Here is a 17,623-nt window from a genome sequence, read left to right on the forward strand (position 1 = left end):
GTAAATCCAAACACTATGTTTTTGGTTCTTTTCCCACCAGAGCTTCACTCCACGCTAACACTCCCTGGCTGCTCATCTATATTTCAGTCAGCTGTCTGCTTTTGTTATGTATCTCAGTTACTTGGAAGGACTGCCCAGGTTCTAGATATGTGTTGAATCTGATCATGATGAAGTTGAAACAAATAATATCAGAGTTAAAAAATCACTTTTTTGGCCATGGATACCAGACTAGATTTAATTTCAACGAAAGCTGCTCATCCAGCAAATACACCAAAAATAGTGTGTGATGTGTTTTACAGTGGCAACACAGGAAGACGTATAAATACCACGACATTACATGGACATTCCACGTGTCATTAATACGCATTTTAGTGTGTCATTTGTACGCCACCAAACATCCGCAGTTAGATTAAGGCAAGAAAACCACTTAGTTAGGGTAAGGGAAAACGTCATGGTTGGGCTTAAAATAAGTAAGTAAACTCAGTAAAACACGTACAGAAACAAATGTCAACAAAACAACATGTGAATTGTCACGTCACAAACATCACTAACATATCTTACAAAACTGCAACGTGTGTGGTCTGGACCCAAATGCAGAACAAACACTGGCAGGTAATGTGGGTAATATCTTTTATCCACAGCGTATACAGGAACCAGGACAAGCATGTAAGTAAACTCACTGTACTGTTTTAGATGAAGGCTGGAAGCCTTGAGAGTCTTTCGGGGGGTACGGGAGGCTCGACCCGGGTGGGCCGAACCGTAGTCCCGGAGCTAGCGTGAGCCACGTGTCTCCATAAAACAATTCAGCCAAACGTCAGCAGGGAATTCACACACACGATGGCGAGGGTGACAGCACAAAGTCAATAGTTCACAGTGATCTAACGGGTAACACACAGGGAAACTCACACCGCGATACTGTCGTCGGAAAAGCACCAAACAGCCCAGAGGAAGCAGGCAGAAACCAGGAACGCTGGTCGGGGTCCAGAGGGGCTGAGGTTATTTACGAGATTACAACGAGGCAGGTAAGTCAGAGACGGGCGAGGGTCGGCAATGGGAGATCAGTCCAAAAATGAGTGCTGGAGAGTCTTGCATGGAGGCGAAGAACAATCTAGCAGTGAGTGAAACGGGGAGGTTTAAATACTGGCTTGATCACTGATGATTGTGGTGACAGGTGGACAGGTGAGCTGATAAGGGGGGAGTGGCTGACTGGTGGGGTGAGGTGAGGGCGGAGTTGTGGAAAATACTGAGTGGGAGGAGGAGGAGATTGTGACCACAAAACAAAATATCAGTCAACAACGGTCTCAAACACGGATGGTTTAAAGTCGGGGGTTTGTTGTGCCCATCCACATCCCCACTCGCCTGCCGTAAGTGGTCTTTCTCACTACATCCACTAACTCTTACCGTAGCATTTACACGTGGATGTGTTTACATTAGTCAGTACAGGATACATGGCGTACAAATGACACGCAGAAATCAAGAAAGGCGTACTTATTGCCCGCTAAGCACCTTGCACGTTATCATGGGATTTCTACGTCTTTTCGTGCGATCGGGCTGACAGTGGACATGGATCACACTTCTGTTCTGTATTTCAGAGCGCAGCAGATGAGCAACAGCATCACTGCCCTGCAACTGTAGAGCAAACAGTGCTTATATGTGCTTTTCACCTCAACAGGAAGAACGTTTCTGGAGGACAACCGTCAATAATAAAAGGTTTGTGACATTGTCAATTTCATACAGCTCCCCCTACAGTTTTTTTTTTTCATTTTCATTTCAAAAACCTTTTGATTTATTTTGGGTCCTGTTTGTTTCAAATAACTTCAGAGGTTTCCCGCCAACGCACATCAGCTCACAGCTGGCGATCTGAGATCAACTGAACCAACGCTCACATGTTGGAGCGGAAGGACTACCTGAAGAGAGAGGACTGATCTGTTCAGGAAATCTCTTCAGGAGGCAGGAATGTGTCATCATGCTCTTAAGAGCTGAACAGTAGCTGATCCTGATGCTGTACTTAGTGCTGTCATGAGGACAGAACTGGATGGAGACACATTGGCTTCAGAAAGTATTCAGACCTCTGCACGGTGGGATGTTATAGATTTAGACATAAGTATTTAGACTAGAGCTTCAAGTCTTCTTGGTTTCATGGGATTTGATTGGATTGGAGGACGTCTGTGAACCGACACCTTGGATCCTCCACACTGATATTGTGTTGGTTCAGGTCCTAAACCTTCTTCAAACTTCACCAACCTCTCATCAGTGTCGTGCGTGTGAGTCCATCTGTACCACACTGTGACAAAGACATTTCAACAACCTTATGAGGACCTGCAGACAGCCTGTAAACTGAAGCTGAGACAGTGTCAGGTGTCAGTAGCTGCTGCTAGCTGACAGTTTGCTTTCTAACAACTGACACCAGAACAGTCTGAAGTGTAGTCCTCCAGGGCTGCAGCAGGTACAATCTGTGCTGTCAAGAACTACATCTTCACTGTGTTTGAAAGCTAAAACTGAGCAGGCTGACACCAAAGATGGAGAGAATCTGTCTCCCCTCAGAGTCTCAGCAGAGATTACAGCTCCCGCGTCTATAATTGTTCAGAGCGATCCGCTCCTCGTACCAATTATAGCGCATTAGCAGCAGCCGCCAAAGTCATTTCATCGGCGCTCATCAGGGGAGCTCAAAACAAAAAGAAAGAGGAAGCCACCCTTCCTCTCGCCGCCTTCAGGTCGCTCGCAGCATCAAATGAACTGAAGGATTTAAGATGGTGGAGATAAAATGAGATTTAAGGATTAGACGGGGAGATGTGGACTGAACTTTTGGTGACTTGTTTTAAAAAATGACAAGAGGAAGTGAGTCACAACTGCTGCTGCTGAGGATCACAGAAGCTTCTTCTGAAGAGCAACACAAGAAAGACGGTTTAAATAAAACCACAAACCCCCGTCTTAGATAACATCAGAGGATGCATGATTCATACATCCAGTATATTTTTACATATCTCCATCATCTCCATTCTACCTGCCGTCACTGAGCAGTGAAACAGTAGACACATGACCCAGAATAAACCTGTTTTGAATGAAGTTTTGAGTGTGAATGTTACACAAGAATGACAAGAATCCCCAATAAGTCCTCTATAACCATGTCCACTATTTACTCTCTTGAACATCTTAAAAAATCTGACGGCTCGCTGGCGGGCCTGACCGCTACATCTCAGTATCTCAAGATATGTGGGTGAAAATGGGTTCTATGGGTACCCACGAGTCTCCCATTTACATCTATTCTAGAATGATCTTTGAATATTTCTACATACTGGAGTCCCTAAACAGTCTTTGAATTACATAAATTAAGCCAAATTGTTGGTCACAGTGGAGTGTGTAGCGGCGGTGATGGATTTTGAGGAAATATAGAGCTGGATGTCCGTCGGCGTAGAAGTGGAGGCCATGGCGGCGTATGATGTGACCAAGGGGAAGCAGGTAATGAGGATAAACAGAAGGGACCAAGCACCGAACCCTGGGGGACATCAACTGCTAGACTGTTCTACACCACCTTTGCACACAGATCAATCATTAACACTGTGAAGTCAATCATGATTGATTGATAGACAGGAGGCTGTGACAGAGGTTCCATAGTGTAGTGGTCATCACGTCTGCTTTACACGCAGAAGGTCCTGGGTTCAATCCCCAGTGGAACCACAACTCTGTCTTATGATAACATGGTTGGAGTTAGAAGGTCAAGTCAATAAATTCAACACTCTGCCATAAACAAAGGAAAAACCATGTTGTTGTCTGTTGCCATCTTGGTTTCTGTCCGTCTCCTAGACCCAAACCTAGCCTTAGTTTAGAAAGCTAAAACACCTTCTCAGCTCAGCTGGTTAAGTTGCAAGTTTGATAAAAAAAAAAAATCAAAATTCTGTCTGGATCCTTAAATATAAACGGATGTTGTTTTGTCTCCTGTGCATTAGAGGCACGACCAAGAAAGAAGCAACTATGGAGGCAGCGAAGTTAATGGCACCATATTAATTATGAACACTTGAGCCAGACTTGAAACGTGCCCCACATCAGCAGAGGTTCCATAGTGTAGTGGTAATCACGTCTGCTTTACCATGCAGAAGGTCCTGAGTTCAATCCCCAGTGGAGCCAAATCTTCTCTTATATGGCTGAAGTCAACTGTAATCATAACTAGAGACTTATAGAGCATGGATGGCTTTCCTATGTAGATTCACCATGAAGGGGTTTCTGAGCAGAAAGATTTGGTTAATATTCACCAATCAATTCCCCTTTGTTCATGGTACAGGCCATAACACCAAAGTTGTGGTTCCACTGGGGATTGAACCCAGGACCTTCTGCATGTAAAGCAGACATGATGACCACTACACTATAGAACCTCTGTGATGTGACAATTTATAATCTAATCGATACATAAATGTGGTTCTGAATTGTTCAGCAGTTAAAAAGCTGCTTTTAGAGTCTCAAAAGAACATGGACGTTGTGTTGTTTCTTGGTTGGATGATGCAAAAATGACTTTTTTATCAACACAGACACAACGTTTCTATTCCTTTAACAGATATCACTAAACACACAACAAAATCCCAGTCCAAATGGGGCCTTTGACGACTGCCATTTTTAGTTTTTCGTCAGTATCAAAGTAATCCAATGACAGTTGTCGTACGTCTATAGCCAGGTGTTAATAAGAGAGTTGTGGTTCCACTGGGGATTGAACCCAGGACCTTCTGCGTGTAAAGCAGACGTGATGAACCACTACACTATGGAACCCCTGAATGTGTTTTTCTCTACCCAAAGACTAAGAACTGCACATAATCCTCGGATTATTATTCAGAAAACATTCTGTAGCATTTTATTTGTTGTAGTAACAGCAGAATACTGTGTTTTGTACCTTATGGTATAATTTATTTGCCTCCACATTTGACTTCAGCTATTTATGAAAGAACCCTGGTTCTACTGGAGATCGAAACCCAGGACGTTCTCTCTGTAAAAGCAGACGATGACACTATAGTCTACAGAACCACTGACATGTTATATTTACTACTGAGGTTTGCACATATCCACCAAAACCACTTCAGCCGTGTGAGAATAATAAGACAAGAGTTCTGGTTCCACTGGAGATTGAACCTAGGACCTTCTGTGATGTGAACATCTCTCTATAGTTCACCAGTTAAAAAGCTTCCTTTAGAGTCTCACAACAAACATGGAAGTTTGCTGTTTCTTGGTTGGATGATGTAAAATGGAAGAAATTGTTGACTTCACGTCTGATGTTAGCCAGGTGGTAAATAGACAGTGCTCTGGTTCCACTGGGGATTGAACCCAGGACCTTCTGCGTGTAAAGCAGACGTGATGACCACTACACTATGGAAACCTCTGTCACATATAGCTTGTCCTAATGAACTTTCTTGTTTTATTGGTTGAACTTACTAGATAAAGGATTGAAAGGTTTGTATATATTCGAGTCTATCTTGCCAGCCAGCTGCTGGTTAGCTTAGCTTAGCACAAGACTTGAAACAGGGGGAAACCGCTAGCCTGGCTTTGTCCAAAGACCCGTAACCCAGCGCAAAACTTCCATTATTTTGTACGAATTAAACAGACAGTCTTAAGCTAGCAGTTTCCCCTGTTTCCTGTCTTTGTAGCCAGCCGTTTCCTGTCTGAAGCTTTATATTAATCATCCACTGAGTGGTCGGCGAGGAGAGCACATATCAGTCAATACGTTTTCATTCCAATACTATATGCAGATAATTCCTCTGATCACACTGGAGCTGAAGATGAAGATACAAGGTTTTCATATGAGTACACACACACACACACACACACACACAGGCAGGGCTCCTGGTAGTTGTTTCCTGTCTAACCGCAGTAACGTCCTCTGGCGACACATGAAAGAGCAGCAGCTTATCACCAGCAGCCAAACACAACTGACACACTGAGGCAGCTCCAAACACTTCACTGTTCTACAGGTACGTGAGGCGGGGAAAGTACCACTAAGCAACCAAACAGCCGTCACACGCTGCTGTAAAAGTGTCTGTGGTCAATGAAAGTCCCCCGCTGCCTTTATCTGTGTGTTAGATGTGCAGGCTGAAGAAGTCACCACACCTATCCTGTAACCTGTTGTGCTTAATGTCACTCTTACAACCATCACTGTTCAACCATCAACCATCACTGTTACAACCATCACTGTTACAGACCACTCATCCAGGTCTACAACTCCCCTCCCTCCTACCTGAACTCCCTCATCCAGGTCTACACTCCCTCCCGCTCACTAAGCTCGGCCACATGAACAGCGTGTGGTACTCCCATCACAGCAGGGCCCTAAGTTGCAGTGACACAGTGAGGCTCAGTGAAGTGTTTTTACTGGAAGAAAAGACATCAGGCTCTGATAAATACACTGTATCTAGTTAGTAGATACATCCACTGCTGGTCTGAGTCTGAACATGAGACCTTAAAAGATGAGACAAGAAGAAGCATATAAAATATCACTTATCCTTACACTCCAATGTTAAACAACCCTACTGGCACACACACAACACACACACACACACACACACACACACACACACACACACACACACAAAGATCCCACCATCCCCCCCATGCTTATTAAATATATTAATAGGTAGTTTGAGCCTCTTGGTGCTCCAGTTGGACTCCCGTACTGAGCGAGAAAACATGCTGCTCAGCCTTCCTGTGCCCCTTCCCCAAAACCAAACACACACACGCACACGCACACACAAACACACGCACACACAAACACACACGCACACACAAACACCCATCGCCTTCCCGCCCTCAGGGCCCCCATATGGACCCGATAGATGAGCCTTTCCAAGCTGCTCGCACGAGCAGAAAGCTCTGCACATGTCCGTGTAGCAGTACAGTATACTGTATATATAGAGTTCATCGTGTATACGGGCTCATATGAAGCATTTAGAAGCAGGTCTGCTTGTAAGATTATGAGTTTCATGTGTGTTGATTGATGCTAATCACAATCAATCAACACACATGTTTATTAATAGTATTAAAGGTCAACTAGAAACTGCAAATGTCAACTTCTGGCAGCAGTGTTTTCACATCAGCTGTTAGACTGTTCTACACCACCTTCACACACTGATCAATCATTAACACTGTGAAGTCCATGATGATTGATTGATAGACAGAAGGCTGTGACAGAGGTTCCATAGTGTAGTGGTCATCAGCGTCTGCTTTACACGCAGAAGGTCCTGGGTTCAATCCCCAGTGGAACCACAACTCTGTCTTATGATAACATGGTTGGAGTTAGAAGTCAAATCAATAAATTCAGGAATGTGCCATAAACAAAGGAAATCATGTTTTTTGTCCGTCTCCATCTAAGTTATTGGTCGTCACCATCTTGGTTTTGGTCGCCTCCATCTTGGTTTCTGTCCATCTCCATCTTGGTTTTTGTCCGTCTCCCTAGACCCAAACCCAGCCTTAGTTTAGAAAGCTGGATCACCTCTCTGCTCAGCTGGTTAAGATGCAAGTTTGACAACAAAAACATTGAAATTCTGTCTGGATCCTTAAATATGAACTGTAGTTGTTTAAACCATATTCAGAATCCATTTATGTCATGATTAGATTACAGTCATTCATATCCCAGAGGGTTCCATAGTTTAGTGGTCATCATGTCTGCTTTACACGCAGAAAGTCCTGGGTTCAATCCCCAGTGGAACCAGACTTCTCTCTTATTAACACCTGGCTATAGATGTACAATCACTGGATTACTTTGATACTGAGAAAACCTGAAAAATGGAAGTCGTCAAAAGCCCAATTTGAACTGCATTTATTGTCTATCTAGTGATATCTGTCAAGGAAAATGAGCGTTGTGTGAGTGTTGATAAAAAAAAGATTTTTTTTTGCAAGAGAGTCCAATGGAAGAAACAACTCACTTTCATGTTCTCATGAGACTCTAAAGGCAGCTTGTTAACCGCTCAACTATTCAGAACCACATTTATGCCTCGATTATATTATAAATTGTTACATCACAGAGGTTCCATAGTGTAGTGGTCATCATGTCTGCTTTACACGCAGAAGGTCCTGGGTTCAAACCCCAGTGGAACCACAACTCTGTCTTATTACCACCTGGCTAACATCAGTTGTGAAGTAAACAAATGTAGGATTGTACCACAATCAAATAAATCCTAGCACCTCCTGTTTTGCAGGGTACACACAGACCTACAGGCAAACTATCGCTGGATTAACTAAGAAAAACCTGACTTTAATCTTGCATTACCAGTATATCGTCAGTAGGTTGGTAGGATATAACTAATCAACCCCTCGGCATCGGAAAACCGACACACGGAAGCACCCTTTAGCAACAGAACCGGGCTTTCAACTAACTCCAATGTAAACCCGGTGTTATTCGACGGTTGGAGCAAAGTGATGCAGTATTAATAGCGTGAGAGTCCGCGAAGGGCGGGCAGGCGCTTTGGAGTGGTGGATGGGTCAAACAAACACAAGACTATCAACCAGGAGACCGCTGTTCATGTCAAAGTAACGGGAGAACGGGTTGATAATTCTGTACGTTCAGAACCACATTTATGCCTCGAATAGAGTATAGATACAGGTTCCATGGTGTAGTGGGTCATCACGTCTGCTTTACACGCAGAAGGTCCTGGGTTCAATCCCCAGTGGAACCACAGCTGTCTCACATGTTTCCAGGTAACTACGAAAGTTGAAAAATTCTCAGTTAAAAATATCTGTTTGTTTCAGTAATAATAATATAATACGTGTGTAGTATAACACTCACAGGGTCATTTTTAGTATTGCTTTTAGTGAAGTAAAGGATATGAATACTTCCTCCACTACTGGTAAACAAATACCCACTCAGTGACACAAGTGTCAGTTATGTTGTTATGTCTGCCTCATCGTCTCCTTCATTTCATATTTCATAACCCCTCCATGAATGACAGCAGAGGCTGAGACATTGTCCCCCCAGTTTGTCCTTCAGACAGCGTCTCTCTCTCTCCAGGCTCGGTGTCATTTTACTGGTTACTTGTGTTGCCTGGCAGTAGGCGCTGCCTTAACCGCTGCAGTCAGGGAGCCAAAGTCTCATGTGCACGGTAAACACCACAGATTCCATGAAAGAAACAGCATTGATCTGCATGCTGTGCATTGATACGTATCTCTCGCCAGGAGTTTATATACGACGTATACCCACGTACACACACCACCACCACTTCAGGAAGAACTCAGGAACACTCACAGTAGAGGCTGATGTGAAAACAAAGCTGCTTCACATACGTCTGGATAAGTTGACATGTTGGAGGTATGGGTTTCCATGCAATACTGACAAGATCTGTGTGTGTGTGTGTGTGTGTGTGTGTGTGTGTGTGTGTGTGTGTGTGTGTGTGTGTGTGTGTGTGTGTGTGTGTGCTGAGGCCTCGGGGGTAAACACAGCTCTGCGGTAGCGCAGTGTGTGTGTGTGTGTTATCTCTGCACTAACTGCTGTTCTTCCGCAGGACAGACGAGACGCTGAAGGACTGACGATACTCCAACTGTGAACATCTCTGTGTGTGATTCAATCTGTCTTTCTTTTTTACTCTTTTTCACACAGCGTGTGCATCGCTGTATTTTGTATTTTTTAAATTTACATGTGGCAAAGTAATTCTCTGTGTGTGGCAGCCTCCCCGTCTCTGCTGCTTGCTGTCGTTTCTCTTTTCCCCGGGTGTGTGTTTTTGATTTGGTTGAATAGCTGAGTGATTGGAGGGTGATTCACTTCACCTGTTGGCTCTTAAATGATAGTTGAGAGCAGCTTGGTGCGTTCCCCTCTCGGCCAATCAGGGTGTGACGACTACTCCCCTTTCTGTAGGGCTTAAGAGAGGTGGGAAACTGCACAACTAACTGCAACATGTATTATCAGCTAAGCCAGAAACTGCTCTGTTTTATACCCTATTGAGAATCTTGTGCTCTTTTGTGTGTTTTGGCATTTTGAGAGAGTGTTGACCGTCCTAGTTGGGGAAACACAAAATATACACCCTTCAGTTAGGTTACCTGCATCAGGACGATTAGGTGCTATTTGTGCAAGGAGCTTGCTTGCCTCACAATAGCCTAGCGATAGCCTAACGATAGTCTAGCGATAGCCTAGCGATAGCCTAGCGCCTGCAGGCTTTATTTTGTTATTCTATTCATTTGTTGATTTTCACTGAAACCCCGTTTATACCCATTTCTTTTGGTCTGTTTCATTGGGGAAACTTAAAGGAGGTAAAAGTAATGAAATAAAAAATTTCAGTTCCTTTTTTTTGTTATTGCAGAGGCATTTGTTTATTAACTCCACCAAGGAGGTCATGTTTTCACCGCCGTTGGTTTTGTTGGTTTGTCCGTTTGGAGGTTACTCCAAAAGTCAGCGATGGATTTGAAATGAAATGTTTTGGAGGGGTGGAGTGCGGCACAATGAACAATCCATTAGATTTTGGTGGGCGATCTGGATCATGATCCGTCTTCGGGAATTTGTTTTAATAACTCCGGTCAGCCTGTGGCATTAGCACCACAGGCTTTAAGATATGTGCAGTGTAACTAATGACGCGTTCATGAAACCTGCCTTGGCGGAGGGTCTGCGCTCATCCGAGTGCACCTCTAGTTATTATTATTATTATTAAGGAGGCATTTTATTTTGTATTTTGATGTGGATGGGAACTGGTTCTCAGTCTTCTGCCTGATCAACTGAAGTCTGGGAATCAGTACCGCCACCTGTGTATAAATATATATAAAATATATATAAGTTTGAATGTGGATACAGTTGTTCCAGAGATCCAGGATCGTATTCTATGTTAGAGTCTTTAAACACCATGGAGATGTTTAAAGTTGTTGCACTGGGAACAAATGAAGTGATTTAAAAACTCAGAGTCTCCATATTTGGATTTGCATGGCTCTCAACATGTAACATGAACAATAACCAGCTCACAGAATGACTTTACTAGCTGTGAGCAGAAGCTGGAAACATGATAGATAAAAACCTGACTAGTTACTAACGGGTTATTGTTGCAGAGGGAGTAACAGCGGAGCAGCTGTCCTTGCCGTCACATGTGATATCAAGTATTCAATCAGCTGAATGTGCACATCACCAGGTCCTCAACAGACAGGTCACATTGTTCATAAGTCTTATCTTCATGTCAAAAATATTATCTGACATCACAAAAGCATCACATGGTCAGGTGAGCGCGTCACATGCTGGTTGTTGTTCTGTTTTTCTCCATGACCTGCCGGTTAGAAACAACACTTTCACCTTCAATGACCTCAGAGCTTTTCTAGTCATTATCAACCTGGGCAGCTGAACAATGGCAACCGAGGGCCACTGGTGGTATTTACAGGAGTAACGTTAAATGCTGCACCTGCAGGTGCATGGAGACTAACATTAGCCACTATAAGCTACTGCTCACATCTGATTCCATTAAGGCTGTCCCAACAAAAAACCACTGAGTGCATTGAAAATAGCAATGGGTGTTTTATTTCTTATAAATTTAAAGTCGTGTTATATCGTCTTTCAAACTGAAATCAGTAAAGAGTTTCTCTCCGTATATAAAACAGTATCAGAATCCACCGTGATTCAAAACAAATAGTTGCAGTTCATTCATCCGTCTATGTATATTTGACCACCTGAAAATCGTTGTCTGAGTTCCCTCATGTGCCAGTGAACACATGCTCAGTGTGTGTGTTACATCAGAGAGTCATTATGTACACTGACATCTGCTGGGAACAGAGTGGGTGTTGGTGACGAGCTGCAGCTTCACTGCTGGCTGCTGCCATGTGTGTTTATCTTGTCTGTTAACTCGTGTTTGTTTACTTCAGTTTAATTACTCGACATACTCTGTACAGTAACAGTAACACCCGCCATTTATTTAACCACCACTTATGAGACAATATTGAGACAAATGAATGAGAATAAATAATAATAAAAAGAGGTTTAAATGACTGATTCATCATGTGAAATATATATATATATATCTCTGAATGTGAGTTCATCTCATGTGAAAAATACTATATGAATTTACCAACTCTGCTTCTTTTCTCACTTTTGAAGCATGAATTTGATTTGGCCTTTGGGTCTGTTGCAACACGTTCTCATCCCAACTTGTCACTGACGCGTTGTCAGACCCTCAGCGTCACTTTGCAGTCGCAGTAAAGACGTGCTTAATGTTGAGAATTAAACAAAACAAAACCACTTTAGTTAGGTTTAAGAAAAAAAAACTAACATGGTTGGGCTTAAAACTACCATGTTTTTACAGTGAAAAAGTGACTGGACGTTGTGAACACGGAACAATCCGTCACAATACCTCTCCGAGCTTCTTTCTATTTCCCTAAAGCTACTGGACGGGTTACTCCCCCCTGAAATTTTATCTTTCCAACACGTTCTCATCCCACTCGTCCCCTTGGCGTTGGAGTCACGCCTCCTTGGCGTTGGCGTCACGCCCCTTGGCGTTGGAGTCATGCCCTTGGCGTTGGCATCACGCCCGTTGGTGTCACTTTAGGATCTGCCAACAAAACCACTATACTTAGGTTTAGGAAAGAACTACATGGTTGGGCTTAAAACGACTATGTTTGTGGCAGTGAAAATGACACTAAAACGTTGTGAACACGGTACATGACGAACAGCTGATTGTAAAGTGAAAGTGAAACGTAACGCACGGGACACGAACAGCGGTCTCTTGGAGGACAGCCTTGTGTTTGTTGTACCCATCCTGTGTGTCTCTTTTCGCTTCTTTTAACTACGTCAGCACAGCACTTTCTCTGAGCGTTACTGTTGCCGTGGAATGGGTTTACATTGTAATGGAAAGCCTGGTGCATCTCCTACCACCGCTAGTGCCTTTTGCGTGAGCATCAAACGCCGACGGCCGTGACAAAAGCATCGGTATTTGACGATATCACCTCAAAACACGCATTTTAACTAAACAAACTGCTTGACTAAAAAAGCTCATTGTGTAAATACAATTGAATTACCCAAAAACCTGATATGTAAACTGCATTAATTGAATTTTTGACCACTTGGTGGTAGAAAAATCAAAAACTATGATCACCTGACACAGTTGTTGTGGTTAACATGTTCCAGCAGGATATTCAGCTGTGGTTTGGTCCTCCACCAGCTCTTTATGAGTGACCCTGTTCACATGTGTCATTTCATCCATTAGCTATTAAAAAGATAATGATAAGTGGAGCTTAAAATGTGTTTTTGATTACATCCCACCTCCTCATGTTGTTTTGTGCATTTTGCTGCTTCGGTTCTCTTTCAGCCCTCAAACTCTTCGCTTCAAACATCAACATCCCTCTGTGTATAACGGGGGAAAATGAATTTAACTGGTATTGAATGGAGCCTCTCTGGCATCCCATCTTGTCAATTTCAGGGGGGCCGTCAGGCTGATTTTAAGAGCTCCTAAACTGGTAGACGATAAAGTTAATCCTTTTATTCCGTATCCTTGGCCGCGGGGCGACCAAAATAAACGCTGAAATGGAGTTCGAGAGGAATCTGGTGGTGAAAGAGGGAAGTCTATAAGAGCTGTGACTGTGAGAGAAGGAACAGCAGTGAGAGGGAATTAATAAAGATGTGAACCATGTTTGTATTTGACTGGGAGGGTGAATACATGTAACTTCTGCTTAATAGATTTAATACAGCGCTTCTCCCTGACTTACTCGTGTCTTGTAACTGTAGCAGTGTCGTGTGATAAAAGGGCAGCAGCGATGCTGGTGAGGTTGGGGATTAAAGTCACATTAGAAAGCCTCCAGTCTAAAAATGACGCTGGATAAAAAGCTTCAGGAAAGGGAATACGTTGTGTTAAAGCACGTGTTTCTATGTGTGACTCCATGTTGCACTCAGAAAATAAAACCAGCCGTTGCACTAAGTGCGTATGAATGACACGGTAATTTGTAAGTAATTTAACGTGCAATACAACGCATTAGTTGTTGCAGCCGTGTAGTCTGAGTGCAATGAATGAAGAATAAAAAGGGAGAGAGACCGCTGATGGAGGGCAGGGAAAGGGACATGGTTGGATCCAACAACACAGGACTTTCAACCAGGAGACTGGTGTTTGAGTCCCAAAGTGTTGTTGATTATTTGAAGTTACTGTAGCAGGCAGGGGGGCGCGCTGCTGTTTGACGTCATAAGGAAGTGCCAAGCTTAGTGGGGAGATCATGCTGGCTGGACGTCGACTGCCTTGTGGCCGGGGTGAAGCTTCGAGACCCGGGCGAGTTGGAGCAGGGTGTCCCGTTGAAAACCTGATCCTATGTCTCTGTTTTTAGGGGTAACTTATAACGTGGTTGAACCGAATTGTAAACTTACTCGCCAGAAAAGACGTAGAGCATGTGTTTGACGTGCCTGTTGAGACGTCTTGTTTTGCATTTGCTGGGGGAGGGACTAAACTGTGACAATATTACATTACGTTGTTTACATAAGTTTACGTACTTATTTTAAAACCCAACCACAATGTTTTTCCTAACCTAACTAAGTAGTTTGTTGCCTAACCCTAACTGCGGGCCGTTTCACGGTAACGATGTGGCGTTAAATGACACGCAAAAAAGCTTAAAAAACACGCGGGAATGTCCTTAAATGTTGCTATTTTTACGCCTTCCATGAGATCAAGTGGATAAAACATCCAACAAAGGGTTCGATGAACTCTTCGGCTTCTTTCCAACATCGCCAGACAACAACATCATCATGTATTCTGCAAAATGCTGCTTATTTTAATGACCACGTTTTTAAAATTCTTGCTTCCTAGAATCTCTTCACATGGCAGTTAAAGTATGGTTGAGGTTGAGGATAGATCGTGGATTTGGTAAACTAAATCTGGGTACTTCATGGTTATTATGGGCAAACAAAACAGTTAATAAAAACACAAATACTAATTGCATTTGCCGGTCTCCTGCCCTGAATTTTAGACAGCTGGTGCACCATTTTGACCTCCACATTCTTACTTTCCTACCTCTCTACAGAAAGGACAAACTACTTCCTGCAATGCTACTGAAGTGGACACTGGACTTAAAACACAATGTGCGTCAATATAGACGCAATTCCAGGGACGCTTGAACTCCTTTCAGTGCTTCAGCTTCCACTGACACTTTCAAAGTGTGTCTGTACAGTAAAAACATTTATAAACACACAGACCTGGCAGCCTAAAATAAAACCTGTATTTGTGAGAGTGAGCGAGCAGGTGTGACAGCCGTTCATTCATCCTGTTTGTGCAGTCGACTCTCACCTGAGCAGCAGCACCAGCAGCAGAGAGGGCTGAATAATCACAGCAGCGTCTGCAGACATTCAGGAGCTAAAAACAGGACAGCGGAGACGGAGAGAGGCCGGCTCCCTCGGTCCCCTGCGGAGCGTCCAGAAACATCTGAAATATCTCTGGTGGCCCTGCAAGAGCCGCAGGCTGCAAAGCTCTCAGGTAAACCGAGAAGAAGGACCCAAAGTTTTCACTGCTGCACCAACAAATGAACTCAGAATGAGTTTATCTCACTGTTTTGTTGTTTGTTTCTTCTATTATCCTTCTAGTTGCCATGACCAGCGTCTGCTTTCTAACATTTTATTGCCAGTTTTTCTAACTATAGCTGATAAGCGTGACGGTACGAAGAAACCTTCCCGACCAGAGTCATGTTAAACATGGTTTGGCTCAAGATGGAGGAAAGAGTTTTCCACAGGTTGATGATATTTCTCATTAATAACTGACAAACAGGGCGTTTCCCTGTTGAATTAACAGCACATGCTGGGAGCCGCGCAGATGTGATGCTCTTGCCCTAAAAACAGTATTGTTAGCGATGACCAATGGTGTGTTGGTATGTATAGGGAGGGATTGGGGTGTTTGATGCTACGGGTGTTGTCATTATATCTCCCCGGGGCTCGGGGGGCCCGCTCGGACCTGGAGCGGAGCAGCAGCAGGAGCTCCAACACATCTTTATCTTCCCTTCGAACTGAGCTCGCAGCTCGCCGGGCCAGGGTGAGAATCCATCATGGCTATTATTACCTGAGGCTCCGCACTGCATCCATCACACACACACACACACACACATATTCCTACAATACCAACAGTGGACTCTGCTTCTACACCTACCAAGTGAGGACCTCGGTTTCTGGTCATTTTGAAATAACAAAAAAAAAAAAAGGAAGTGAAAAACGTTTTTTTCACTTCCTTTTTTTTCCATAATATAAATGCAAATATGCTTTTATGGAAAGAATGAGGGGCCGTGTAACCCTGACTCATGTCTACCTATCAAGAGGGGACCTCCGTAGCCTGCAGTGAAACTGTCCGTCAGTCATTCTGTTTCTTTCTTCTCGTCTTCATGTTCCCCTTGACAACAGACTGACTGGAAATGCAACACCGAGGACAGAGCAGCCTCTACTCCCTGAGGAAAACCCCGGTCCTTTCATGTGTTCAACAAGTGTTCAGATCTTCTACCAGTCTGTTGTTGCAAGCACAATTTGATTTGCTGCAGTGTCCTGCTCAGTGGCATCAGAGACGGCGCTGAAAACAGACGGAAGGAGGGCCGGCCCTTTCTGGGAAGCACCTTGGAGCCGTTAGAGGTGGTGCTGGTGGTGGAGAAGAGGATGCTGTACAAGACTGTAGTGCATCACGGAAAACATCCTCACATCCTCTTAACACCTCCTGGTCAAACACGGAGCTGTGACAAGGACCGCTACAGAAGCTGCCCTCTCACTGTGAGCCTCATAGGCCTTTCACACAACTTTGGGCTCGCTGTGTGTGTGCTGAACCCTGCGGCGAGTGCACGCGAACCGCGTTCTATGTGAACAGCCCTTCGCAGACGAAAACGTGTATAAATGCCACGATAATGCACGAGCGTTTAGCGTGCAATAAGTACAAACCTTTCTGGATTTACATGTGTCATTTGTACGCCATAATTCTGTACTGACTGCAAGGTAAACGCATTAGCGTATAATGCTATGGTAACGGTGTACAGTGTTTTGTTTTGTAAGTTACTTTAGTGACGTTTGTCTATTGACATTTGTGACGTCTTTTCTGTAGTTTGTGTTACGTTGTGTCCGTACATGTTTTTACTTAGTTACCTACTTATTTTAAGCCCAACCATGACGTTTTCCCTTACCCTTACTAAGTGGTTTTCTTGCCTAAACCTAGCTGCAGACGTTTGCGTGGCGTACAAATGACATGTGAAAAGACAAAAATTGTGTACTCATGACATGCAAGAATGTCCGTGTAATTCAATGCAAACTGAACCGTTTTAAGAACTTGTTTGTGCCCACCTCCATCAAAATTTTAAATTTGAAATAATGTTTCTTGAGGCTGAGGGTTGGTGCAATAGCGTCCATGGTCTTCTTATTTTATCTTCTTTTATTCTGTTTTAAATCGATCTATGCAATAATGAAGTAACGTGCAAAATACAGTATGTTGTTTTGTGTTTCTCTGTTTCCGTGTGGATTGTTGTTTGTTTCTATGTATTGATGCTGCTGTGGAGGCAGCTGATGGTGAGCAGCACTGAGTCCAAAACTAATTTCCCCAAGGGGACAATAAAGCGTATCGTATCGTATCGTATCGTATCGTATCGTATCGTGTCCGTAATGTTGTGGTATTTATACGCCTCCCTCCGTTACAGACTAAAGACTAATATAAACATTTTCTACTTGCACTATGGTCACCTCACAGCATAAAATCATACATGTACA

General features: G+C 43.6%; 1 protein-coding gene and 8 non-coding genes across 9 annotated transcripts in view; 5 read left to right on the forward strand and 4 right to left on the reverse strand.

Annotated features, from left to right (window-relative positions):
• Positions 1–17,623, reverse strand: part of LOC119475922 (nuclear receptor ROR-alpha A-like) — a 91,684-nt gene that overhangs the window by 42,597 nt on the left and 31,464 nt on the right. The window lies entirely within an intron of this gene.
• trnav-uac lies at positions 3,606–3,678 on the forward strand. Its single transcript has one exon. It is a non-coding gene; the product is annotated as a tRNA-Val (tRNA).
• Positions 4,298–4,370, reverse strand: trnav-uac. The gene has a single exon. It is a non-coding gene; the product is annotated as a tRNA-Val (tRNA).
• trnav-uac lies at positions 4,685–4,758 on the reverse strand. Its single transcript has one exon. It is a non-coding gene; the product is annotated as a tRNA-Val (tRNA).
• On the reverse strand, positions 5,287–5,360 carry trnav-uac. Its single transcript has one exon. It is a non-coding gene; the product is annotated as a tRNA-Val (tRNA).
• trnav-uac lies at positions 7,163–7,236 on the forward strand. The gene has a single exon. It is a non-coding gene; the product is annotated as a tRNA-Val (tRNA).
• Positions 7,609–7,681, forward strand: trnav-uac. The gene has a single exon. It is a non-coding gene; the product is annotated as a tRNA-Val (tRNA).
• On the forward strand, positions 7,996–8,068 carry trnav-uac. The gene has a single exon. It is a non-coding gene; the product is annotated as a tRNA-Val (tRNA).
• trnav-uac lies at positions 8,572–8,645 on the forward strand. Its single transcript has one exon. It is a non-coding gene; the product is annotated as a tRNA-Val (tRNA).

Source organism: Sebastes umbrosus, chromosome 2, assembly GCF_015220745.1.
Source record: "Sebastes umbrosus isolate fSebUmb1 chromosome 2, fSebUmb1.pri, whole genome shotgun sequence".
NCBI classification, from domain to species: domain Eukaryota; kingdom Metazoa; phylum Chordata; class Actinopteri; order Perciformes; family Sebastidae; genus Sebastes; species Sebastes umbrosus.